Source organism: Diabrotica virgifera, chromosome 8, assembly GCF_917563875.1.
Source record: "Diabrotica virgifera virgifera chromosome 8, PGI_DIABVI_V3a".
In the NCBI taxonomy this organism is placed as follows: Eukaryota; Metazoa; Arthropoda; class Insecta; order Coleoptera; family Chrysomelidae; genus Diabrotica; species Diabrotica virgifera.
Genome location: NC_065450.1, coordinates 221614649 through 221642507, shown reverse-complemented (window position 1 = coordinate 221642507; position 27859 = coordinate 221614649). Strand labels below are relative to the sequence as shown.

The window sequence follows — 27859 nt, the reverse complement described above, 5'->3', positions numbered from 1 at the left end:
GTATTGGCTAAACGTTCAGGGCAGGGTATGGTGCTGATAGAAAAGGCATTCAGGCATCAAATATCCAAACAAAATCTTTTCAGGCCATAATAATGAAAAGACAAAGACCTTCTCCAATGATATAAAAAACTTATACTGAAATGATGGCATCTCCTGAGGTAAAATGTGTCGGAAGTAAAATGAGCCTCCGTTCGGATTTCCGGGTGAGGTCTATCTCAGGGGGAACACCATTGCAGGTTAGAAAAATCAGGATAGGGTCGTGGAATCTTGGTAGTCTTACAGGTAAGAGTCTGGAGTTAGTGGATGCGCTTAAACGAAGAAGAGTTCAAATTGCTTGTATTCAAGAAACTAGGTGGAAAGGACAAAGGGCGAAAGAACTAAGTGAAGGATACAAATTGTGGTATGTAGGGAGTAGTAACACTAGAAATGGAGTTGGTATAATTGCTGATAGTGAAATGAAAGATAACGTAGTAGAAGTTGTAAGAACGAGTGATAGAATGATGTCAGTGAAATTTGTAATTGATAAAGAGGTATTGAATGTTGTGTGTGTGTATGCTCCCCAAACAGGTCTGGGTGAGAATCAAAGAAGAGCTTTCTATGATCAATTAGGAGACGTACTGAGCGATATTCCAGCAGAGGAGAAAGTTATAATAGGAGGTGATTTCAATGCACATGTGGGCCAAACCATGACAGGATATGAAACAATACATGGGGGATTAGGCTTTGGAACTAGAAATGAAGCTGGAGATGACATGCTTGAATTAGCAACAGCATTGGATATGGCGATTGTTAACACATTCTTTAAAAAGAGAGAAACTCAACTTATTACCTACAAAAGTGGACAACATCAATCCCAAATAGACTACTTCATGATAAGGAAAGAAGACATACGTGAATGCAAGGACTGCAAGGTAATAGTTAGTGAGACAGTAAGCCAACAACATAAGCTGCTTGTTCTGGACATCGAAGTAAAAAGCGAAACTAAACAAAAATATCGGAGAGGACCACAAAAAATCAAGTGGTGGCTGCTGAAAGATGAGAAAGAAGGTCTATTCAGGAGAAGAATAGTAGAAAAAATATGTTGGATCATGAAAGGAAGCCCTAATACAATTTGGAGAAAAATGGCCAGTAGTGTTAGAGAGACTGCTATTGAAATACTTGGGAAAACGTCAGGAAAAAAGTTTGAGGATAAAGAGACTTGGTGGTGGTCAAACGAAGTACAAGGAAAAATAAAAGAGAAGAGAAAATTATATAAAAAGTGGCAAGAAACCAGCATAGGGATTACGAACACTCGATACGAATCGTATCCGCCATGTTTTCCCGTAAGGCGCTATGGGAAAACATGGCGGATACGATGCGTATCGAGTGTACGTAATCCGGGCCCAGATCCGACACAGATCTTCAAAACTATATGGTGGCGAAAAAGGAAGCGAAAGTAGCAGTAGCAAAAGCCAAAACAGAAGCATATTCAAACCTATATGATCAACTTGATACCAGGGAAGGCGAAACGAAGATATATAAAATAGCCAAACAGAGAGCAAAGAAAGCAAAAGATTTTAATCAGATTAGATGTATCCGAGACGAAAATAATAAAATACTAGTTCACGAAAGGGATGTCAAAAAGAGATGGAGAAAGTACTTTGACAGCTTATTAAATGAAGAATATGACAGACAGCCTGTAGAGTCAACGGAGACAGTAGCAGCAATGGTCACCAAAATAACCAACGAGGAAGTGGCTCAAGCGCTTCAAAAAATAAAGAAAGGAAAAGCGGTAGGACCAGATGATATTCCTGGGGAAGTATGGAGAGCATTGGGAGAGACAGGAACAAGGTGGCTAGCAGGTCTATTTAATAGAATTATGGAAGTCGGACAAATGCCAGACGAATGGAGAAGCAGTATACTGGTACCTGTTTACAAAAACAAGGGAGATATACAACAATGTACAAACTACAGGGCTATAAAACTGCTTAGCCACACCATGAAAATATGGGAAAGAATAATTGATAGACGGATACGTGAAGAGACCGAAATATCTGAGAATCAATTTGGCTTTATGCAGGGTAGATCAACAACAAATGCAATTTTCATTATAAGGCAGTTGATGGAAAAATACAGGAGTAAAGAAACAAACGCTCATATGGTATTCATTGATCTTGAGAAAGCCTATGATAGAGTTCCTCGAGAGATTCTGTGGTGGGCACTCAATAAGAAAGGAGGCCCTGGTGAATATGTAAAGATTGTGAGGGATATGTATGAGGGAGTAACGACTAGTGTTAGGACAGGTGTGGGAGAGACTGATAAATTTCATGTGAAAGTAGGATTGCACCAAGGCTCTGTGCTTAGTCCGTATTTATTCTCATTAGTTTTGGACCAGATAACAGCGAAACTACAGGGTAACATTCCATGGTGCTTAATGTATGCTGATGATGTCTTGTTAGTAGGAAATAGTGAAAGAGACTTAGAACAAAAACTGGAACAGTGTAGACAAGCTCTGGAGGAAAAGATTTAAAACTTAGTCGGACAAAAACAGAATATTTGGAATGTTCATTTAAAGATGGAGCTACTACAAATAAAATGGTATCTTTGGATGGTGAAATGATTGTGAAAAGCAATAGTTTTAAGTACCTAGGATCGGTATTACAGAGTAATGGAGAAATATATGGAGATGCATGCAGTAGAATTAGGGCTAGATGGATGAAGTGGAAAGAACCCAGCTAACAGTGTTCGTATATAACGTCAAACAAACGTCAACATTTTGGGAGAAGTTACGACAAAAGTTACATCAAATTTTACCTAAAATATACGTATAAAAGTCACAGCGATGTTACGTAACAATTTTACGTTATTTCTACGTAACCTTTTTAACGTCACAAAAACTTCACTTTTCGGAGATTTTTCGGTATAAATGATATTTATAAATAGGACTTAAAATTATTGTGTAAATGAAACCACATACATGATGCTGACACATTTATTAAATATTTGAAATAAACATTTATTATATATTTGACTTTTATGTGAGAGAAAGAGACAAAATTATTAACAGCTACTTTATATTACAATACATAAACATACCCTTGAAGTAATCTTCATTCGTAAACTTCACACTTTCATATAAGGACTAGGCTGCTTCCCCATTTTTAGAAGATATTTCCATACATTTCGTTTTTCAACTAAACTGTCATTGAATAGAATTCTATTTTGTTTATCCTATTTAGGGAAATAATGAAACGATAAATTACTATTAGGTACGCTTTATCCAAGAATCACATTCAGGAACACAACAAACACGATTTTAATCACGGACTCACGGAAATGTAAGGTTAGGGTGGCTAGGTATTAATGAAAGGTTCGAAATAAATACGCGATGGCGCTGCAATCTCAAACGAGATCTTATGCGAGTCTATACCTACCAAAAAGCCACGTGTTAGAGACGAATAAATTCATACGCATTAAAACCTACCAAAGGAGCCACGTTTCAAAAACGAATAAATTCATACGTATAATATACGTATTAAAATTTCGTATCAGTAACGTCATTTTTTGATAGATGTTACGCAACAATACAAAAAAACCTAAATTTAACGTTAATGTAACGTTATCTTGCTAGCTGGGAAGCGAGTGGTGTGTTGTGTGACAAAAAAATCCAATGAAGCTGAAAGGAAAGTTCTATAAAACAGCCATAAGACCGGCTATGATGTACGGAACTGAATGTTGGGCAGTGAAAAAGAAAGAGGAACAACGAATGCATGTGGCGGAAATGAGAATGCTTAGATGGATGAGTGGAGTGACAAAGAAGGATAAAATTAGAAATGAGTATATTAGGGGAAGTCTAGGTGTGGCACCAATTGTTGCCAAAATGAGAGGGCATAGGTTAAGATGGTTTGGTCATGTTTAACGTCGAGACGTGAATCATCCAATACGAAGAATAGCTGAAGTGCAGATTCCTGGAAGGAGTAGGAGAGGAAGACCAAAGAAGACCTGGGGAGAGACGATAAGGCAGGACATGTTGGTAAAGGGGATTAACATTGATATGACCCAAGATAGAATTGTGTGGAGAAATGCAATTAGGGAAGCTGACTCCGCATAGGGATAAGGCAAAGAGAATGACAATGAGAGGTCCCAAATTAGGTTGAGGTCCAAAATATTATTCAAGTGAAAATAGCAGGCAAACGCAGTCCAGGACGAAGAAGAATTTCGTGGTTGATTTAGGGTGGCAATAAATAAAATTAAAATACCTATGATAGTAACCAACGTTCTAAAAGGATATGATAGATGAAGGAATAAGAAAATAATAGGCAATCCCGAAGAAAAATCCTGCGTACGCCAGTCACGAGAAAATTTGTATTTCATTGCCCCCACCTTGCAAGGTTGCTGAATCCTCCGTTGTCACATGCGGTATGTCATACCGTTGCATATTCTCCTTTGTTTTCAATATGAATTTGTCTTATATCACTCGATTTGTTTCTTTTTACATCAACTACGGAATGATTCTTCACACTGCTGTAGAATAAAACCTACTGCTGCATAATAACGCATGCATAATATAAAGAAAAATGGTGGAGGTTCTTACAAAATCCTTAGTACTGAATTACAAAAAAACTAACACTGGTAACAACAAAATAGTAATATGCACTTGATAGTAGAACAACTGGATGAATTTGCTGCCATACTAATAGCGAAAGAATACTGAATGGACTATGGACTGCTTAAAGGATTCTACATATTATCATGCACTCATCGTTTCCGGCCCGTAGCGTAGTCTCCGAAAAACCTGATTTTACAAAGAGGTGTCTGATACCATGCTTTCCGGACAGTATGAATGGTTCATATTTAAAACCATTAAAATCAATATTTTCCGGAAACTAAACGATAGGTGCTGTCCTTTAACTACAGAAATGGAAACACTGACATGCGGTACGTGATACCGCAAGCAAACTTTACGCCAACGTAGCTCAAAGAGTAAACCATACTAAAACTGCAGAAGTTGGGGGCAGGTAAAATTACCTACACACACACCACTTGAAGGTACATACACAGATAGAAGTCTTTTATAAAATAAGTTTTACAACAAAATATATTTTCGACGGGGTATCGGGTAATGGGGTATGGCATACCGCATGTCAGTGGTTAAGGGCTAATACATCTATGTGTATATTATTAATATTTTCCCATAAGTAAAGGGGCGTCCTCCTGATCTCCAGAACACACAAACAGAAAGACTTGGTGATATTGATTAAACGTAAACTGCAAAATATGCGGAGAATTCGATGAATCAACAGGAATTTTTTTATGGGGACGGGGATTTTCTGAACTAATAGACAATTTCAAGCATTTACCACCCTCACGATGTGTTCGCCCACCAACGGGGTTGTATGGGTTTCGTGGAGTGTATCTCCCCCCTTCGCCGAAGCCAGATTATTCTATTGGAATCTACCGTAGGTGCGATGCCCTGTTGCCAGCTCAACGGCGTTCGATATCTTAATTTTTATCGTATTTACTACTTATTCTGAATAATGTTAATATTTTAATCTAAAAGTTAAAAAAATTCTAATTTTGGTATGTCTTTTGTTGAGTACAAAGACAAAATTTTATAAAAGTAATCAAATGCTGGGCTTACAAGAATGGGAACATACATTTTAACACTACTTATCATCATTTCTGTTGTCTGTATCTCTATTAGGTGTAAGTTTACCTAAAAACATTTCTCCATTCTTCTTCTTATTGTGCCGTCTCGTTTCGAAGGTTTTCGATCCAAATGGCAATTGTAGTTTTGGAAACTGCTGCAAGAAAAATTTCTGCAGATGAGCGGCCAAACCATGGCCGCTCATCTGCAGAAATTGCGTCTGGTTGCCGTGCGTCTAGTTGGCTTTTTAGTGAATTACTATTAACACTCATATTTCTATTGAAAAAAAGAAATAACATGGAATTATTTCACAGTAGTCACAAAATATTTATTTGCAAGATTTTTAACTGTTACCAATGGTAACAGTGGTTACATAGACGCTTCGCCAGTGCCTGTACTTTACCTTCCAATATGATTTGAAGTGGCTCATCTTTCCCCTCCAAACACATGGACCAAGTATTGTATTTTATTTCTTGGATTATTATTATTCTAGTAATTATTTTCGTTTGTTCATGCGCCAAAGTACCTCATTGTTAGAAGCTTTTTGTAGGTACCCATGAAATTCTCACCATCCATCTGTATACATACATCTCAATGGCATCTATTTTTTTTTTCTGTTTCAGAGTCCATTGTCCAACTTTCACAGCCATATAGCAAGACAGAAAACACATATCTGATCATTCGGATTTTGAGCTCCAGGCTAAGGTCTGATATTGTATAATAAAAAGTGTTTTCATGTTCATGTGTTTTCTTGATTTTCGATAATCAATAAAACCTGCATATACATCTACATTCATGTCTCTGCATCGTTGTGTTAACACATTTAAGGCAAAAAGAGCTTCTCGCAAGACTATTCACTATCATCGCACTGTGAAGACATTACACATCTCCATAAATGGGCAATATTAATGATACTCCTTTTCTTACAGTTTTCCATCATGTCTTCTGTTCTGTTCCTATCCCTTCCAGAGACTTTACAGTCAGCAATTAGACCTGTTCCTGCATGTTTTCAATACGAATACATTTTTCTTCCCAGAACTTGTTCTTCTCTATTTTTATTGATTTTTTAAGTTCCCTATTTTTTACCTGGCATTCTTATCTATATTGGGCTAGCTTAATTCTTAGCCACCTCTTATACACATATAAGTAATTTTTCCTTTTATTACTTTACTCTTTTATCTCGTCAGTAATCCAAAGACGATCGGATTTTTTTCTTCTGCTTTCTCTTCCTAGTACTTCTTCTGTAACGATACCTACCACTTTTAGAGGCTGTACTTAAAGATTTAGGCTGCCATCGATTTAACATTCCAGGCACTTAAACTTGTTGACCTGTTCTAAAATTTATTTTTATTTGAAGTACATTTTGATTTTTCGGATTGATATCACTTTGATTTACTTAATGTTTATTTTCATACCAAATTGCACACAGACCAAGTTGATTCTGTCCACGAGTCGTTGTAGACCCAAGTCGGAATCCTCAATCAACACCTTATCATCGGCGTATCTAACCTGTTAATATTTACTCCATTCACCTTGACTCCATCCTTGGAATCCTCCACTGGCTTTTTAAATACACTCACCGGCACAAAATTCCGCCACCCAAAATTTTTTATTAAGTTTGACAGTTTATAACTTTATTATTTGTACTTCGATTTTCAAGATTCTTACACCAGTTATAGGTACATGCTTTGGTGTCGTTTGTAACTATTTCGATAAAAAAAATGTTTTGCTTAAATGGCATTATATGGGGGTGAATGGAAGCGTTGTATTTTCTCCTAACTTCAAAAAACTCTGTGGAAAATTGGAGGGCTGATTTTGTTACATAATCCTTTTGTATTATCCTGGAGATATTCCTAAGATTTTGCTTTTTGAATTATCCAAATATCTCTTTTCTTGTAAGATCTGTACAATTTTATATAAATAAAAATACTAATTGGCTCATAAAGATAAATATCTTAAATAGAGGTTGGATTGTTGGATTGATAAGATTAGAATGGTCTGCATGCAGCTCAGATTTCAATCCTATTGAGCATTTATGGGACGAATAAAAAATAGCTATTCGCCCTCCTAGGCCTCCAGAAAATTTGATACAGTTATGGCCCTGGTAGGGGAATCTCGGGCTATTCCCCAGGCAAGGATAGCACATCTTTATTTGATGCCAAACAGATTGCGAGCAGTTGTTGCTGCGAGAGGTGAACATACCCGCTATTGAATTGTTTTGTTTTGTTGTTAATTTTGTTTTGTGTTGTTAATTTTAGTGCGTTTGATATTTATATCAAGTAAACCTTCAAAGCAGTGTTTTTATTTACAGCTTTTAAAAAGCAGAGATATTCGGATAATTCAAAAAACAAAATCTTAGGGATACCTCCACCATAATATAAAAGGAGTATGTAAAAAAAACGACCTCCAATTTTTCCACAGAATTTTTTAATGTTAGGAGAAAATACAACGCTTTCATTCACCCCCGTATAAAGCCATCTAAGCAAAAATTTTTTGTTACCAAAATAATAAAAAACGACATGAAAACATGTACCTACAAACTGATGCAATAATCTTGAAAATCGGAGTACAAATAATAAAGTTAAAAATTGTCAAAGTTAATCAAAAAGTTTGGGTGGCTGAATTTTGTGCCGGTGAGTGTAGAAACTCGGAATAAACACATAGCATGGGTAACAAAACACATCCTTGTCTAACTCCTCTCCTAATTTCTACTTTTTCGAACGTGGGACCTTCGATCTTAACTCTGGCGTTATGTTTTTTAGTTGATTGAGGTCGTTCCCATCTAAACCGACTTCTTTCAAACGTTATAATATTAGGACGTGTCTTACTCTATCTATCAAAGGCTTTTTCGAAGTCTATGAAGCATATAAATATATCTTTCTGTTGGCCGTAGCATTTTTGGGCCAGAGCTAGTAAAATTATCGATAGGTACCTATACATTTACATTACATTACATAGTTTCCCACCTTTAGAGTGACAGTTGTCATATTCCTCCGCTACGTCTAAAGGTGAGCAAATACCTATGTAATGTAATGTAAATTTTATAGGTTCCTATCGATAATTTTACACCTCTACTAGTTTCATCTCTTTTATATTTCACAACGTATTATGTTTTCCACCTTTTGCGTTATTTTGCCGGTTGTTAGCGCATTCATCACTGTATATTAAATTTAGTTATGTGTATTTACTTTCTATGGGGAACTTCATCATCACTGTATATTAAATTTAGTTATGTGTATTTACTTATCTAAGGGGATGGGTAAATTTTTCAAAAATATTTATTGGTTTTTTCAGGATTCGAAAAAAATTAACACACTGTCCGTGGTAATATTTTCCAAATCTATCTTTAATCTTTGTCTTACAACGCACTCAGTCGAATAGGGCTTTTCATCGATTGTCATTTGTTTCGATCTTCTGTCAAATGTCGTATAATTCGTGTATAATATTAATATACACGGATTATGTGGATTATACAACATATGACAGAGGCTCGAAACAAATGACTGTGAATGAAAAGCCAAAAGACTGTGAATAGGGCTTTTCATTCACAGTCATTTGTTTCGAGCTTCTGTCATGTGTCACATAATATTAATATATCTACGTCATACGTTATTGATATATACCAATGATACAAACCAAAGACGTATGGCGTAGATATATTAATATTATGTGACACATGACAGAAGCCCGAAACAAATGACAGTCGATGAAAAGCCCTATTTTGTCAGCATATTGTCAGTCAGACAGTGACAATTTTAAATATTTGACATGGCAAATAATTGATTTAAGACGTGAACTTAATAAACAGTTATTTATTGTGTATTATTTGTGGAAGATCCAAGCAGAGAATACATCAGGATAATATATTCTGTGATCCAAGTATTTTGTTGTTAAAGATGTTCGAAATTGTAAGCGTTCCATAGTAACAATATTAAAAACATTGATTAAAAAATCACATTAACACTTTTCCTCTTTTCTCGATCGAGTATTAGTTTTTGTTGTACATATAAATTATTACAATCACCGAATACATAGTTAGTGAAAAAATTATCACATTTATTAACTGAATTAATAATTTACAATTATACAAATAACAGTTATCCAAGAACATTCAAAAGCCATCTCTTTAAGTTAATGATGACATTTTCAAGTAGAATAACATTCTAGTAATGTTTACATATCCATACCAGTGTGAATTTTACTACACGTAATTTGCCGTGTAAAGACAGAAAAAGTAGGGATAGCCGTAAAATATTTGCGAATTATGTACCGATGGCCTTAATAAATAACCGTTTCTATGTAAATTTTCAATAAATATTTAATAATCCCGAAACATCCTGACGTTTAGGGAATTTTAAAAAGCGCGGCAACACCGCCGACGTATAAAACCCTGTCTGAGCTTACAGGGGGGCGCAAAGCACAGCGAGCGATTTCTTGCGGGTCCATCGACATTCGACATAGACATTAGCCATTGCCATTGCCATTCAGTCGAAGCTGTAGAATCGCAGTAGTTGAGTGCGCGTTCAAACCGGAAGCCGACAGACACAAAATCGACAGAATCGCTATTGAACGATCAGTCTTGTTTTCACAAAAGCCGGGTGTGCAAAAAGTGGCCGGTTCTTGCAGATTTCGAATCAAACGGAATTTTTAGTGAAAGAAGTCTCCGATTTGTCCTTTTTGGTCATCCTCTTTCGTAGAAGGTAAGTTATATTGCGGGCTCTTTGGTTTCTATTTTCGGTTTTTATTGTATGTTTTTGTTTACAAATTGAACTTTCAATTCAAACGTGCTCAGGTAGATTAATAAAAAATTCAGTACAAACATTTATTTTAATATTAGACACATTTATGTCTTTAGATTTAGATTGAGAAAATAGTTCTTAGATATTCAAAATGGATAATAGGGATAAAGTTGTTTGCATTGTCAAAATAAATATACAATCAATCCTTTTGGAACTGTCTATCTGTCATCGATTATTATCAAGCTCTTGTCAGTTGATTAAATAAAATATTTCTTTTTCTATTTTTTTGTGTTGTTTTTTCAAACAATAAATCGTTAGAAACAGCTAATTTATTATTTTTTATTGTATTTTGTCGAGATAATTTTTTTTAAATGTATATGTGGGTGGCTTCATCTAGAGGCGATCCAGGAGTTTTTGTGCCCAAAACTGTCGTGTTTCGCCCTTTCCTAAACAAATACAAACAAGAATAATCGATTCTACACTACAAGAACCGGCCAATGGAGTGAAGATTTTTAGAAATTTTTAACAAAGATCAAAATATATTCAAAGAGTACAAACTATATTTTTGTCTAGACACCTTTGGTCACTTTGGATATTTCTAAAAATTTTCTGTTATCATGTCAAGTTATCAGAATTTTTCTTCCTCTTCCATGACAGCTTTTTGCCAATTATTGTCAACATTAATATTACAAGAGAGTGAGCATAAATTGACAATAATGCGACAAGTTTTCTAAAACTTGTTGCCTGGCAATAGACACGAGGGCTCGAGTAACTATTGCCGAATGGAAACAAGTTTGAGTAACAATTGGAGCATTATTTTCTTATTTATTCTTACTATCGTGTGCGTGTGGTAAAGTCCTTTTCATGAGCATTTTTCAGTGCGTCACAAATGATAGAAAAAAAGGTAAGCGATAATACACATTTATACATTTATTCTAACATGACATTTTAGTTAAATTTGACACTTGTCACATTTTATTTGCAATTTGGCATAAAAACAAATCAATTGTGTTTATTGCATTTATAAAATGGTATTTTCTTTGATTTGTATAGTCTTATAAAATTGTACAGATTATATTCGTAGATACATAGACGTGCCTTTTTTTCTGTCACATACAATTTAATGCGTTAGAAAGAAATCGAAAAACTGTGACGCACTGAAAGATGCTCATGAGAAAAATATTATTCGACATATTATTTTTTAATACTTAAGTCATACATACAAAATTCAAGTCTTTGTATAACAAACATTCAGTGACATTTATTCATGAAATAATCTTACCGAAATACACTCGAGCGCTTAAAATTTCCGATTTGTGTTGTCCTCGTCACAATTTGACATTGACTGCATGGGGGGTTGGGCAGCGAAATTTTTTTGTATTGTTTGTGAAAGACAAGCTACACTTTCCTATACAAGCTATAGTTTTGTTTTAATTTCAGTATTTTATAAATGCTATAATATTACACAGGGTGTGGCGAACTTTGAGAAAAAACTCAGTGTGATTGGTGGTACACCCTGTATCAGGGCCGCCGAGAGGAATGAGCGGGCCCTGGTAAGAAATGAAGAGCGGGCCCCGGCAAAAAGTGAAGAGCGAAAAAGTTGTTTAATTTTTACAGAAATAAAATTACCAATAATAATAAGAAACATTTCAAATATAAATTTTATTAAATTTTAATTATATTTATAAAAGTGAAAATATTTTTATAATACAGGTGCTTTCTCGAGTTTTCTAATTATTGGCAAATATGTCTATAATTTTTGGAAAATCGCACGATTTTACCAAATCATTCTCAATGCACAAGTTGCCATATCCTGTTTCATTGTAGATCTCATAGCATTTTTTATGCGAGAAAGACACATAAAGGATCTTTTTGCTTCTGCGACTGTCACGGGTAATGTGCAAAATAGTTTTTTAAGGCAATAACGACGGCGACGCTTAGGAAATAATGAATCCAATTTGAGATGTTTAATTTTATTAAGTAAAGCTATTGGAGAAAATTGAAATTCACCAATATTATTCTTGTGTATCGCTCCCAAATGAAAAAATTCGTCTATCAATAATTGTTCAATGGAGTCTTTATAAAACTCGCTCAATATATCAATTTTTTTCTTAATACTGTCGTCATCGTCATCTTCATCTAGGAATGTCCAAAAAATCTTAAATAGCGAACAAATTTTATTGCTGCATTAAATTTTCTGGTAAAATTTCTTATACAATCAATGATAATATGCTTCTTTTCATGAGCATTTTTCAGTGCGTCACAAATGATAGAAAAAAGGTAAGTCCGTGATAATATACATTTTAGTGACTTGCCATTTTAGTTAAATCTGACAGTTGTCAAATTTTATTTGCAATTTGGCATAAAATCAAATCAATTGTGTTTATTGCATTTATAAAATGGTATTTTCTTTGATTTGTATAGTCTTATAAATTGAAAAGATTATATTCGTAGATACATTATATAATTGGTAAATATTTTTTTTTTCGATTATAGCGCCATCTATTGACAACTAGAATAAATGTTATAAATGTCACCGACGAAATGTAATCACCGACGTGCGTTTTTTTGTCACATGCAATTTAATGCGTTAGAAAGAAATCGAAAAACTGTGACGCACTGAAAGATCCTCATGAGAAAAAGCATATCAAATATTCCAAAGCTAAATAGTACGTCGGGCTCAAAATTATTCGGTCACGTTACTACTAGGCCCAGGTAATTTATCAAAAAATCTTGCAGGCTTCTTACGAAGTTTTTCTTTATTTGATGTAAATTCTGGATTTATTTCATAAATGCTGGCAAGTAATTTAGATTCTTCAACAATGGGAGATCATGAATTTCTGATTTTATGGAAAAATTATGTCTTTGATCTGGTCGACGAGGGGCCCCGGTAAAATGTACCGGCTGTACCGCCCTCTCGGCGGGCCTGCCCGCTATACAATGACAATTTACCTGTTTAGCAACAATATTGTTACAACGATATTGTTAAAGAATAAGGCTATAACAGATTATAAAAATCACTTAATCGGACGACAGGTTTAGGAAATTCGAGACATTAAAAAAGAATGTGTGTGTACTTTGTACGCACGTAAGAAGTTATACTTCTATTATATGATTATATGATTATAAACGAAATTAATATACTTTTTATTTATATTTTATTTAAATATTAAATTAATTTATACTTACTACTTCTCAAAAATTTTTATTAAAACAGTGCCAAAAAACACATTAAAAATGCCACAAATGATTTCTGAACATTAATTGTCGGAAAAATTTTTAACTAAATACGTATTTTCTGAAAATAAAATTACATAATAAATATTCTTACAATCATAAAATGTATAAAAAAAAAATAAAAAAAATAAAAGTTTCTATTGGGATTCGAACCAACTTACCACGCGGCTGGTATTTGCGTTGTATTGGGATTCACCCGCATTAAAACTTCGCCACAGAGGCAGCTTGTCATTATGTGCGAAGATCGTCTAACTAAACAGATTAACCTTTTGACATTTTTAACTTATGTAAATCAAATTATTTTGATTTTGAATTGAAATGATTTAGAATTGAAAAAATACAACAAAACATAGAGTAAGACGACAATATATTAGGTGAATATTAAGGTGTAAAATAAAAGTATTACATACTACTTATGTATTTTGGTAGGTTCAAGGTAATTATCGGAGCCCGTATAACGACTAATAAATTTCGCAATCACTTGCGTCGTGCAAAGTGGCTATGTTCAAATATCATAACAAAATTTGATCAACTATTTATAAAACACTTACCAGTGAAAGATTCTTTAGCTTTGAATAAGCGAGATCTGCGGCACTCATACTAGGCACAGTTTGATGAGCTTTCACATTGGCATGCAACAATCATCTCTTCTATGTAAATAAGTCCAAAAATATAATATGAAAACTATTTAAAAAGGCAGTATAACCATTAACTAACTTTTTGTTTGTTGTTTCTCTTCCTACAAATTTTAAAACGCAACAAGCATACATTATAACCAAACCATGCACAGTCCCACAGCTGTGCCACAGCTGCCATATTGGATAATTTTTTCATGTCATTTGAACATCCAATCAGAACAAAGTTATAATGCGCATGCGCCCGGTCGCTAGGTTTTCCTATATAAAATTTCACCGTCATTACGCCCGTAAAGAAGTATAACTTCAAAAATGACCTATTTTTAAGGTGGTGCGTTAATTTCTTGGAGTAGTGCATATGAAATTGTAGAAAAAACTGTAGGCCAAACGTTGTCTATTTGCAAGTTGACCCACAGACAAGAGAAACAACAGCTATTTCTGTAACGCCCTCTAATTTTGGTGCCAGCACCTAATTGGGATTGATTTCCTTTACTGGCCATATGTCAAATAATATTAGATTAATGAAAACCACGGTGCACCTGTGCCTTAATGAACCAAGGTACATCTAATTGGTCTAGAGAACAAAATCGATTTTTGGTAGCGGTTCCGACCGCAGATCTCATTAAAATCCCAGAGAACGGTAGTTCTCGCCAGTGGCGCGCACCCCTCTACATGCGATATTATATATAATACTATACACACGCGACATTTTCGATTCTGTAAATTTGACTGAATTGAAAAATGGACCAAATTCCATCTTAAATTAGGAAAAAACTCGCCAATCCATATGTCAACCATATATTTTGGTCGAAGGTTGTGGGTTTTACGCCCCTCTCCATTTGGGGTAGGTTTTTCGGGCTCGTCACCAAAAATTTCGAAAATTTAAGTCCGACTCTTGCGGCTTCTGATAGTACTGATTACTAGATTTCCAACGCATGTCTAATTTTGAAAATCGGTTATACCATTCCAAAGTTACCGAGCTCAGAAATTTTACTCAATTTATGTTTAAAAAATGGAAAATGTTTGTATGTTGTGGTAAAGTTAGACCGATCTGAATTTTTTTCTATGTTTCAAGAGAGGTCGGGGCCGGTTTAGAACTGGTGTAATTTGTGACTTTTGACCACCCATAAGCCAGCCATAGGTTTGGGTAGGTACAACCCAAAATTTGTTTGGGTAAATATATCTTAGGTTCAAAGAGAGATAGGAAAACCGCAAATACACCAAATCAATTGCGCTTGAGTTCAGCTTTCAAATGGTTTCTAAGTGGTCAGGATCAGATATACACACGGCTCAGTATAGCTGAAAAACTAAAAAATTTAACTTTGAAAATTTTGCTTTTTTGACAATTATTCAAAATTTCCACCTACGAATTGCGCCAATAACTGAGTGTTTGTAGGTGGACTCCAGATGCGTCTAACGGTGTAAATCTCATATCTGGGAAAATTCGAATTTTTAAATTATAGGCCTCATAAGTATGATGCCCATTTCCTATGGGAAAAAACGGTTTTTCAAGCAGATATCATATTTGACCTTGGGTACATCAGAAACTACTTGTCAGTACCTTTTAAACTCATGTTTAGTGTTCACAATCGGTTACACCGTTTAGAAGTTATCGAGCTCCAAAAGTATAATCCATTTAATTATACATTATCGCCGAAATAATCTAGTGGTTACGACGCTAAACTTGATCGGGCAATCCGTGTTCATTTGCCAGCAATCTCAATATTTTTTTTCAATCTATTTCGAATCGAAAAAAATCTAGTGTACATTCGATAGACCCAGATTTATATTAAAATTATATTGGGATGGCTGGAATACCTTTGATAAAGTTTGCACTTTGAGGCTCTTTTGTGGCGGCGGTTTAGTTCAAATTTAGCAAATATTATGGAAAAATCTTTCTAAATAAAACTAGGTATAATTTTATTTTCTATCAAAATGAAAATTAATAATAACAATAATTAATAATTTAAAATTATTTATGAGCGTTACGGCCAATTTTTATCTAATCATTTTTTTAAGTTTGTAAGGATTACAATTTTATTCCTAAACTTTTTTTTCTATTGTCATATTGTCAAGTTGTCATTAATCTATCTCCAGCTTATATCCCCATTAATCTCTAACACTGATACTAGACACTTAAAACTAGTAGTTTTATTAGCAATTGTTTTACAATCTCTATCAATAAAATAAATCCATCTTCAGACAAGCATTACGTATAAGTCTTCTGTTTTTGTCTAACAAATATTAACCCTTTTTATTCAAGGACCCGCGTTTGTTGTAATTTCCTTTTAGGATATTTTTGCAAAAATATGCATTTATACATTGTACAACTCTTCCTTGAGCAGCCGCTGAGAGACATGTTTAGGAGCAGTATTATACCCTTCTTCTTCTTCTTCTTCGTCTAGCCATTCACGTCCACATCTGAACATAAGCCTCTTCAAGTCTTCCTTTCCATTGTTTTTTGTTGTACGCTACTTGTAGCCAATTTTTCCCGGCAGTTCGTTTCAGATTATCTGTCCATCTCATAGGAGGTCTGCCTCTGGGTCTTTTGTGTTCGTATGGTCTCCAGGTTAGAATTGTTCTGTGCCATTTGTTAAGATCGCTCCTAGCTACATGTCCAGCGTATTCCCGTTTCAATTTTAGTGGTTTTTGTACCACATCGGTGACTTTGGTTTTCTGTCATATCCATGTGTTTGTTTTTCTGTCCTTAAGTGATATGCCAAGCATTGCTCTTTCCATCGCGTGTTGAGTGACTCTGAGTATGTTCATATTCTTTTTTGTGATTGTCCATGTTTGTGCCCCATATGTTAATATCGGAATAATGCATGCATCAAAAACTTTAGATCTAAGATGTAGTTGAATTTGCTGATTTCTGAGTATATAGTTCAGTTTGCCGAATGCTGCCCATGCTAACTTTCTTCTTCTTTTTATTTCTTCCGTTTGAATTTCCCTATTTAGTATTATTTTTTGTCCTAAGTATAAATTATATTCTTCAACTTTTTCTATAAATTTGTTGTTTATTATTGTCATCGTTTCTTCGGAGTGCATGACTTTTGTTTTGTTTAAATTCATTTTCAGTCCTATTTTAGAAGATTCTGTGTGTAGTTCTGAAAGCATGGTTTGCAGTTCTTGTAGGTCAGTAGCTATCAGGATTATGTCATCCGCAAATCGTAGATTACTGAGATAGCGGCCATTGATGTTTATTCCCTTATATTTCCAATTTAGATTTTTAAAAACGTCCTCCAAAACTAAGGTGAACAGTTTGGGTGATAGAGTGTCTCCCTGTTTGACTCCCCTGTTTAATGGTACAGGGTTCGTGTATTCATTTTCATTTAGGTAGTATGTAGCTGTAGCTTGGTTCATAGTTTCTTTTATTAAGTTAATATATCTGCTGTCTATTCTACAATTTTGCATTGCGTTTATTACGGCCGTGTGTTCTATAGTGTCGAAAGCTTTTTCGTAGTCTACAAATGCTATAAAAACTGGAAACTTGTATTCGTTACATTTTTCTATTAATATTTTTGTGGTTAACAGGTGATCGGAAGTTGAATAGCCTTTTCTAAAACCTGCCTGTTCATATGGTTGGTATTCATCTAATTTTCTTGTTATTCGGGTAGTTATGACTTTGGTGAGTATTTTAAATAGGTGTGACAATAGACTGATGGGCCTGTAGTTTTCCAACTTTCGATTATCACCTTTCTTGTGTAATAAGATTACTTTATTAGAGTTGTTCCAGCTCTTAGGGACTTTGCCCTGGTGTAAACAACTGTCTATAAGCTTAGTTACAATAGCAATGAGTTCCTTACCTCCTTCTAATATCATATCTGTAGTAATACTATCTTCTCCTGCAGCTTTATTTCTCTTCATGTTTCCCAATGCTGTAGTTACCTCTGAAATTGTTACTTTTGGCATTATTTCCGATCCAACATTTTTTATTAATTTCCGTGCTGGTCTCATTTCATCGTCTTGTTGATGTGTTCTGTAGAGTTCCGTGTAAAATTCTTCTATTCGTTTCAGTATGCTTTCTCTAGTTGTGATTTTATTTTCGTCTTTTCCCATTAATGATATCTGACGTCGTCCTAGTGTCGGTCTGAGGCATTTCATACTCTTATTTTTTTCAATAGTTGTTGTTATTAATTTTTCTTCTTTTCTTTTTTGTTTTCTGATTCCTTTTCTAATCTGCCTATTAAGTTCTCTATATTCTGCGGTTCCCTTTTTGTTAGATTTATTTAAGATCTTCCTTTTTTCTATTTGTTGTAATATTTCTTTATCCAATTCATTGTGTGTTGTTTTTGGTTTTTTCAGTTGCAGAATGCTTTTGTTCACTGTTTCGGTTATAAGGTTATTCAAATCATCAATATCATTGGAGTTTATCTGCTGTATGTTAACTTGATTTAATGCATGCATTATCTTTTTATTAAATTCACTATTTTTTTTTCTTCAGATGTCCATTTGTATCTTTTTTCATGTATTCTTTTTCTTTCTAGTTTTTTGTTTATTACTAGTTTTGTTCTTATTAGTCTATGGTCGCTTCCTAGGTCAAACTGATTTAATACCGATACGTCTTTTACTAGGTTTCTATTTTTCGTTAAGATATAATCGATTTCATTCTTTGTCTTTTTATCGGGGCTCATCCATGTCCATTTTCTGCTTGGTTTTTTTTATTGAAAAAGGAGTTCATTGAGTACATGTTATGTTCATTCATGAAATTGAGAAGCATTTCTCCTCTATCGTTTCTTTGCCCGTATCCATAATTGCCAATTAAATGTTCATAATCTTCTTTTTTGCCCAATTTAGCATTAAAATCTCCTATTGTTGTATTATACCCATTAGTTTAAAAATACAAGTGTTTACAATTGAGTCCGGGAATCTTTACCCGTGCGTCATCATTTAAAGCATACGAAATAAGTCGATGTGCGTTTAGTAAATTTCAATTTCCGACTTATCATCGACTTATTTCGTATGCTTTAACTTTAAATGATGACGCACGGGTAAAGATTCCCGGACTCAACTGTAATCAATGTGTGTTACCGGTAATGACATAATATTATGGAGCAGAGACACTAACTCTAACCAAGGCAACAGCGTCAAAAATGAGGGTTGCTCAAAGGCGTATGGAAAGATCCATGCTGGGCGTCACCCTACGGAATAAAATTAGAAATGAAGAATTCAGACAAAGAAACGGTATTAGCCCGATCAAAGAACAATCTGACCCCAAAAAAAATAAAGGAAGGATGAAAATTTGGGAATAGGTAGTTGAAATTGTCTATTATTATATAACAAAAAGTTTACAATTTTACATCCCCTCCATTTTACAAAAATGGAGGGGAATACCCCCCTCTCGAAGATGAAAAAAATGCATTCAACATAAGACCGACATTGGATAAAATGACTAATTCTAAACAACTTTTCTTCTATAGAGATTTTCACTAAGTCAATACTTTTCGAGTTATTTGCGAGTGAATATGTTCATGTTTAACAAAATAAAACATGTTTTTGGACGGTTTTTCGGAGATAACTCAAAAAGTAAGTATTTTAGCGAAAAAATATCCTTAGCAAAAATATGGCCCATAAAAAATTGAAAAAAATGGTGTATACGTGAGGCCTGTAGACCCAGTAGAAGCAGAGTTGCAGCTAATGAAAAGTGGGTTCTTCTTCGTCAAATTCCAAATCGAATATTTCAGTGTGAAATAACCCAAAAACGGAGCACTTTTAGGGAAAAATTCATTTAACTTTTTTAAAGTGTTTAAAAAAGGTTTAGTTTTGTTTTTTTTAAACTTGTAATATTAGAAGTAAGAAAATTACGCTCAAAATATTGTTGGTCCCTTTTATTTTTTGGTAAAAAAATCGCGAAAATCACCCCCTAATTAGCACCACATATACATTTTAACATTACCACTTCACAAGTTACTTTGTCTATGTATTATTTATATGATCTGTAAGTTTCATCGGTTCAAAGTGCTTCATTTTGAAAAAGCTGTAGTTAAAATGGCTTGAACGAGTAACTAATCACGAGTTTAGACACATTTTGAAGAGCCATAGCATAACCAATTTTTGTCTAACAAGAAAACAAAAAATCAAAAATATTCAGAAAAGCAAGACGTACATTTTATTACTCTTTGAGATTTTTGGTATTCCTAATTGTTTTTAAGTTAATTCCATAAACAATTACAATTTTTTTCAAAATTAAAAAAAAATGTTTTATTTTAAACCCATTTTTTTCAAAACTGAGCACTTTGAACCAATGAAACTTATAGATAATATAAACAATACATAAGTAAAGTAACTTGTAAAGCAGTAACGATTAATTTTATTTGAGAAGCTAATTAAGGGGTGATTTTCGTCATTTTTTTTACCAAAAAATAAAATGGACCAACAATATTTTGAGCGTATCTCACTTACTTTTAATGTTAGAAGTTTTTTTTTAAAAACAAAAATAAACCTTTTTTTAAACACTTTAAAAAAGTTGTAATGAATTTTCCGGAGTAACCTAGTCGAGTCCCAGAATTTATATGGGTAAATTGAGTCCCGTGTCTACCTGGGGCTTAGTCGGTGTACCTAATGATTTCTAGGAATTAGAAAACAATAATTTATTTTAGAGCATATAATTTTATTACAAAAATGTATACCTACACTATTTACAAAAAGCAATATAAGCTAGAATTACATGCTAATTCATTTATTTAACTATTCTAAATTTTTCACCTACACTTTTGAGGTAATCAAATTTTGATATTAATCTATTATTTAATTTTAAAATTTGTTCATCTGCAAATTTTTTTGATGTAAGGGTTTGTGCAGAATAAATTTTTTTACTTTTTTTTGTACACTTCTAATTTTAACATACGTTTCACTTTGAAAGTCTATCAAAACTGTTAAAAATTGAAAAATATGAGGATGAGCAAAATAAAATGACGAGTTAAACCTGGAATGAAAACTCTCACATGCGTTCGTCGTCCGTTGTAAACTTCTTGACATCTCCGCCCATATTTCTGGCGGGAACTTCGCCGATTCTGAGACATAATTATCGACCAGATAGTCCGTAAATTCTACTATTCTATGATTTTGTGGCTGTATTGATGATAAAGCTTCAACAAAACAATCTCCTACATCTTCTGGGTTGAGAAATGGCATTCCAAAGCAGTATGTTAAATATTTTCCTACATCACTCTCTTTGTCTTTGTATAAGGATGTTAAACCTAGTGCCTGAATTTTGCGGCACCTGAAAAAAGAAAAAACATGATTAGAATTACAACAGTATGACATATGGAAAATAAGTAAAAACACCGGAAAACAAAAAGCATATATACACATCATCATCATCAAAAATACAATTCAAATACTCGTATGTTAAATATGACTACTTATCAGGACCAGGAAAATTACAACAACGTGGCATATGGGAAATCAGTAAAAAACACCAAAAAACAAAAAGTTTACATACACATCATCATCATCATCATCATCATCATCATCATCATCATCATCATCATCATCATCAAAAAAAAAAGATTCAAATATTTCAAATATGACTACTTATCAGGACCAGGAAAATTACAACAGCGTGGCATATGGGAAATCAGTACAAAAAAAACCAAAAAACAAAAAGCACACATACACATCATCATCATTCAAAAAAGGATTCAAATATGACTACTTACCAGGATTGTCCTAAATGAAATCGGCAGCCCTTCAATGAAACATTAATCCAAACTTCAGTGACACTTTGCTGAATTGCTTCTTCAAAATCTGCAAATACCGTTCTTAAAGCGAGTTTTTTATTGCATTTCTCAACTTGTTCTGTTAGGTATAGTGTATATGTATGTTTTTGTTTATTTGGCAATAAGAAGAAAACCAAAGGTATATAATGATCTTCTTTTAGACCATGGATGGAGAACATTTGCTTAAAAAACTTTGGGCAATATTCAAAAGTTCCATCTATATAAATGGTGTCCAAATCTGCTAAAAATTCTAAATTGCTGCTACAGGAAAACATAATAATTTGGTTTTCTATGTCGTTCACCATTAGAAAATCCTCGTTTTTGTTGGTTTTCACTGGAAATGTTTTTAATATATCATGAGTTTCCTCCATACTTTTTGGTAATTTAGGCAGAAGAGATCGTCGGGCGTTATACATATTTTTTCGAACAAATGCCACGTCTTTGGTAGTCAAGGTACTAATATCTCCATTTCGTAATTCCTTTTGCAAAATTTTCATAGGTCTTTCACCGATGTCTTCTACGGCCTTTCGTTTTAAGGAGTTACTTAATATTTGACGGTTAAGTGCATCTTCGTTTAATTCGCTATGGTTGTGTTCATCCCGAATTTCCGTCGGATTCCTCTGCCGATTGGGATATGATCCGTGTTTTTATGTAGTTTCACTGACATATTTGCATACTTGTATGTATTGTAAATTAACTTTTTGTATCGGTAGTCAATGCGGCATGCTTGTAGTGCTTCTAGGATTTTGTCAAATTCTATCGTGTCAAAGGCTTTATGAAAATCTACAAAAAAGAACGAGTGGTCGATTGTATTCGATAGTCTTTTCTATTACCATTTTAATGCTCTGTAGGTGATTATTTGTTCCAAAGCCGGTACAAAATCCCGCTTGCTCTATTGGCTGGTAGAAATCAAGTTTTTTCTCAAGACGATTCGTTACTATTCTTGTAAGGAGTTTGTATAGCTGACTAGGAAGGCTTATAAGTCTGTAGTTTTCTAATTCATGGAGATCTCCTTTTTTGTACATTAGAATTACCTCAGAATTGTGCCATGTGTCGGGTATATTACTGTAAAAAAGGCACATGCTGAAAGAGGTTTTTTATTTTCTTGGTAAGTGCCTCCGATTTTGATTGCATCAGTAACTACATAATCTTCGCCTGGAGATTTGTTATTCTTAGCTTTTCTGAGGGCTAGTTTTATTTCGTCTATTGTGATTTCCGGTAGTAGTTCTGATTTTTGGTTAACAATGCTCTTTTTCCTTTTTTTTTTGGCGTAAAAGCAAGGGCAATGGCATTGATAATATCGTGCAATAATGTTAATGAAGCCAATTCAAAACAATTAGACTTATTTTTTATTACCAAGTACGCCAATGTTAGTGGTTACTTATTGTAACGACGAAAGAAATAATTGTCATATAAAAAATTCTCACGGTCGAGTTCCACCTGTGATAATAATTTTTCAGTAATTGGTTCTCGATTCATTCTCGCGAAGACACTAAAAACCCGAAAGACAATTATCAAAATCGGTAAATAATCCACTTGAAGTCCTTATTCGGTCAAAATCGCTCGGTTTCTAATTTGTCGAAGAAGAATCTAACACAGTTAGAAACTGGCTAAAAAATGTGAGAAATAAGATTGATTGTTTTCTCGTGCTTAGAGTACAAAACGGGTCACGAGATCTTCAGTGGATAACATTGTAGCGTTTTTGTGTGTAATTTTGTCGTTTGAACATCTGAGATTCTGGCAACTTGAATGGAGTGATGAATGAATGAAAGGAAGAAGAACACCGACAATCGTGACAATTATTATAAACCAGGCGTATCTAATTCACAAATGACAAACTGAAAGTATTGTTAAGATAACAATGATGTGATGTAATGGATTTCTTTCTTATATCGAATATCGGCACATAGTCTTCTTCTTCTTCTAATGGCGCTACAACCCTTTGTGAGTCTTGGCCTGCTTAAGGGGACCGGTACAAAGTTTCGGCTCCAATGCTTTTTAAATGGGATTCATTTTTTTCGAATCCTGAGAAAATTAATAAGTATTTTTGAAAAGTTTTAACGCAGAATGAAAGATTACGTTCTTACCGAGGGCAGAAAGTCCCTGAAAACTTCTATAATGTTTATTTTAATAAATTACAGGGGTGAAAAACTAAGAGAAAATGTAGTGTAATTTTTAATTTCAAATATCTTATTCAAAAGAAACTTTTTATTTATTCCAAGGGACTTTCGGCACTCGATAATAATTTAATCTTTCATTCTGCGTTTAAATTTTTTAAAAATATTTATTAGTTTTTTCAGGATTCGAAAAAAATGGACACCATGTCCGTGGTGATATTATCCAAATCGAACATTCGCTATCTTTGTCATACAACGCACTGAGTCGAATATAATATGGTCACAAGACAGTGACAATTTTAAATATTTGAGATGGCATCGGGAATATTTTGAGTTGTTGATTAAATAATATTGATAAATAATTCATTTAAGACATGAACTTAATATAAAAAGTTATTTATTGTTTATTATTTATGGAAGATCCAAGCAGAGAATACACCAGGATATATTCTGTGATCCAAGTATGTTGTTGTTAAAGATGTTCAAAATTGTAAGCGTTCCATAGTAACAATATATTATTGAAAAATCACTTTGTCATTTTTCCTATTTTCTCGATTGAGTATTAGTTTTTGTTGTACAGCATATATAAATTATTGCAATTACTGATTACATAGTTTGTTAAAAAATTATCATAATTGATGGATTCGACCGTTACTTGATGGAAGTTCATTTTATCTAACAATAAAACACTGAAAACGTTTGTTTTCTATACTTCCACAAAATTTATTATAACTAAGTGACTTCAGCTGTTTCGGCAGAGTGCCTTTTTCAAGTGATATAGTTTACAATGTGTTTGCCTTTTTAAGTCTTCAACTGAAGAGGTTGAGGAGTGGGGAGCTGTTTGTCTCGAGTTGGTCATTCAGAATTATATCTGTATTTTTCAGTTCTATGGAAATTAATAAACTGAAAAATACAGATATAATTCTGAATGACCAACTCGAGACAAACAGCTCCCCACTCCTCAACCTCTTCAGTTAAAGACTTAAAAAGGCAAACACATTGTAAACTATATCACTTGAGAAAGGCACTCTGCCGAAACAGCTGTAGTCACTTAGTTATAATAAATTTTGTGGAAGTATAGAAAACAAACGTTTTCAGTGTTTTATTGTTAGAAAATATTATCATATTAATTAACTGAATTAATAATGCAATTATACAAGTAACAGCGATCCAAGAACATTCAAAGCCATCTCTTTAAAGTTAATGATGAAATTGTCAAGTAATGTTTACATATCCATACCAGTGAGAATTTTGCTACACATAATTTGCCGTGTAAAGACGGAAAAACTAGGGATATCCGTAAAATATTTGCGCTTGGAGAGAGAAAAGTAACGAATAGAATAGAATGAAAATATGCTTTATTGCCACTGTTACAGTTTTATGAACAAAGCTTAACAAAGACCCAAAAAAAAAACAATAAATACAATTATTGTCTGAAACTAGATAAATCGTCAATTTAAAAAAATACAAGTTAATAAAGTAAAGCAAAAACAAAAACCAATATAATGCAAAATTAAATCTGTGGTACTAAGGCAAAACCCGATATGTCAAAAATTATCGATTTTTCGTTTTTAATAACAATATATACCTACATTGAGCGATGAAGAATATGATGACAAAACCCTACATGGCTAAACGCATCCATATAACTGGTAGATGATAAAATTAGTTTCCGATATGTCCACTATTACAACAACACCGCGAACTTTTAAACTTATCTGCTGCAAAATCACGTTTTTTGACATATCGGGTTTTGCCTTAGCACCACAGAAATATAAATTGCAAATTGAACATGCAACATAATAAAATACAAGCGTAGGAACTAATAAGTTTAAGCTGCTGCATGTGACACCCAAATATAGATAAATATACTTTAGTTTTAGTTACTTGTACATTGCTGTAATTTCTTAGTTAGTCATTAAGAAACTCTTCTACTGAATAATAATATGGTCTTTTAGATAGATGGGCTTTTGTCATTTTACTGAACTTGGGGAAAGATGTTGCATATTTAAGTTGTAAAGGGAGATGGTTGTATAGTTTTTTTTGGGGAATATAATATAGATTTCTTTACTAACTCAGAGGATGGAATCGGTAAATTGACATCAAAAGTTGAATTTCTGGTGGAGTAGTCATGATGAGGCCTTGCTGGAAAGACATGCAGGTGCTTACAAATTAAGCAGACAGTTTCTAAAATATATAATGGCTGAAGGGTTAAAATTCCGTGATCTTTGAAGTAACTTCTGTAATGTGTTGTTCTTCTGAGGCCAAACAGATATTTTATTGTCTTTTTTTGTAATTTAAAAATAACATCAGATTGGGTAGCTGTACTAGATAGAACCCCAAATAGGAAGACCATATCGAAGATTAGACTCGAACAAAGAAAAGTATGTTATTTTAGAAGATGCTAAATTGAGTTCCGTCGAAATAGATCTTATAGCATAGCAGGTTGAGGCGAGTTTTTTACTTAACAAATCGATATGAAGGGACCATTTGAGGTTGCTGTCTAAAAAAATATCAAGGAATTTTAAGGAATCAACGCTAGAGATCTGGCTGTTATTAACAAGCAGAGGTTGAAGAGCACCTTTATAGGATATAGTGCTACAGTCTTATCCACGTTAAAGAGTAAATTAGAGTCAGACTAGGTTTTTATTGTAAGCAAATCAGAAGTTATAGTTGCATGAAGAGTTGCAATAGTTGAGTTGCTCCAAGTGAAATTGGTATCACCAGCAAAAAGAAAATTCTTTCCATCGCTTTTTAAATTAGTAATGTCATTTATAAAGATAAGGAAAAGTAGAGGACCCATACTGAACCTTGTGGTACTCCATATACAATGCTTTTGAGACTAGAGTCTGTATCATTTGCTCTAACCAGTTGTTTCCTATTATTATCCAAGTAATATTGCAGCCAATTTAAAGAAATACCTCGAATTCCATAGAAATTTGGTTTTTTAATCAAAATGTCGTGATTTACACAATCAAAAGCTTTGGCATAGTCGCAGAAAACAGTGGCAGTATAAATATTATTATTTAGTACTTGGTAAACCGCATGTAGTACAGAAGTGTATGAACAATATACATTTTTAAATGTTCATGACCACGTTTTCGTTATTTGGAACCACAGTGCCACACCTGGACCTACATTAACAAAACAACCACCACTAACGTGCATAAAAGAAGTATGCAAGTCTAGCTCCCATGCCTTTTCCCCAAGCATCCGACAGAAGGTAGGTATGTCGAACAGACAGGAAACAAATTATCATAAGTTTACATATAAACAATAGACGTAAACAGTTCAGAAAAAAAAGCTTCTCGTATATAATCGCTTCCAACGCGGCAAGAATTAATTTTTATATCTCATGTTGAGTGTGTCTACAAGATCATCAATCATTTGGTTTCTTACAAAAACCACAGAGCTGTACTTTAGAAGGCTGGTATATAATTTCAGTAAAAAAAGACTGTACATTTACCCATTTCAGCATGTTTTTTTTTATTTTTTTAATTATCAAAGAAGGTAATATTCAGGTACGCTGTGCATTAAAAAATCTTCATATTACAGCTTTAACGTTTATATTTAAACGGAACTCTGAAATTAGTCCCCAGTAATAATTATGGAGAAGAGTATGGATTACCAATAAACATCAAGAAAACTAAATTTATGAGCATATCAAAAACCCAAAATAATGACGAAAACCTGACAATTAATCTATCTTGATACAATAATTAATCACACAAACAATTATTCCAAAGAAATCAAAGTTCGAATAGAGAAAGCACGAACAAACTTC

At 33.6% G+C, this 27859-nt stretch overlaps 1 protein-coding gene across 1 annotated transcript in view; it reads left to right on the top strand.

Moving 5' to 3' along the window:
• Window positions 1-10027: 10027 nt before the first annotated feature.
• Window positions 10028-27859, top strand: part of LOC114342097 (protein singed) — a 156699-nt gene continuing 138867 nt past the window's right edge. Inside the window, exon 1 of the mRNA XM_028292890.2 lies at window positions 10028-10326. The gene's annotated coding sequence lies outside the window, so the exon portion shown is untranslated. The remainder of the gene's footprint in view (window positions 10327-27859) is intronic.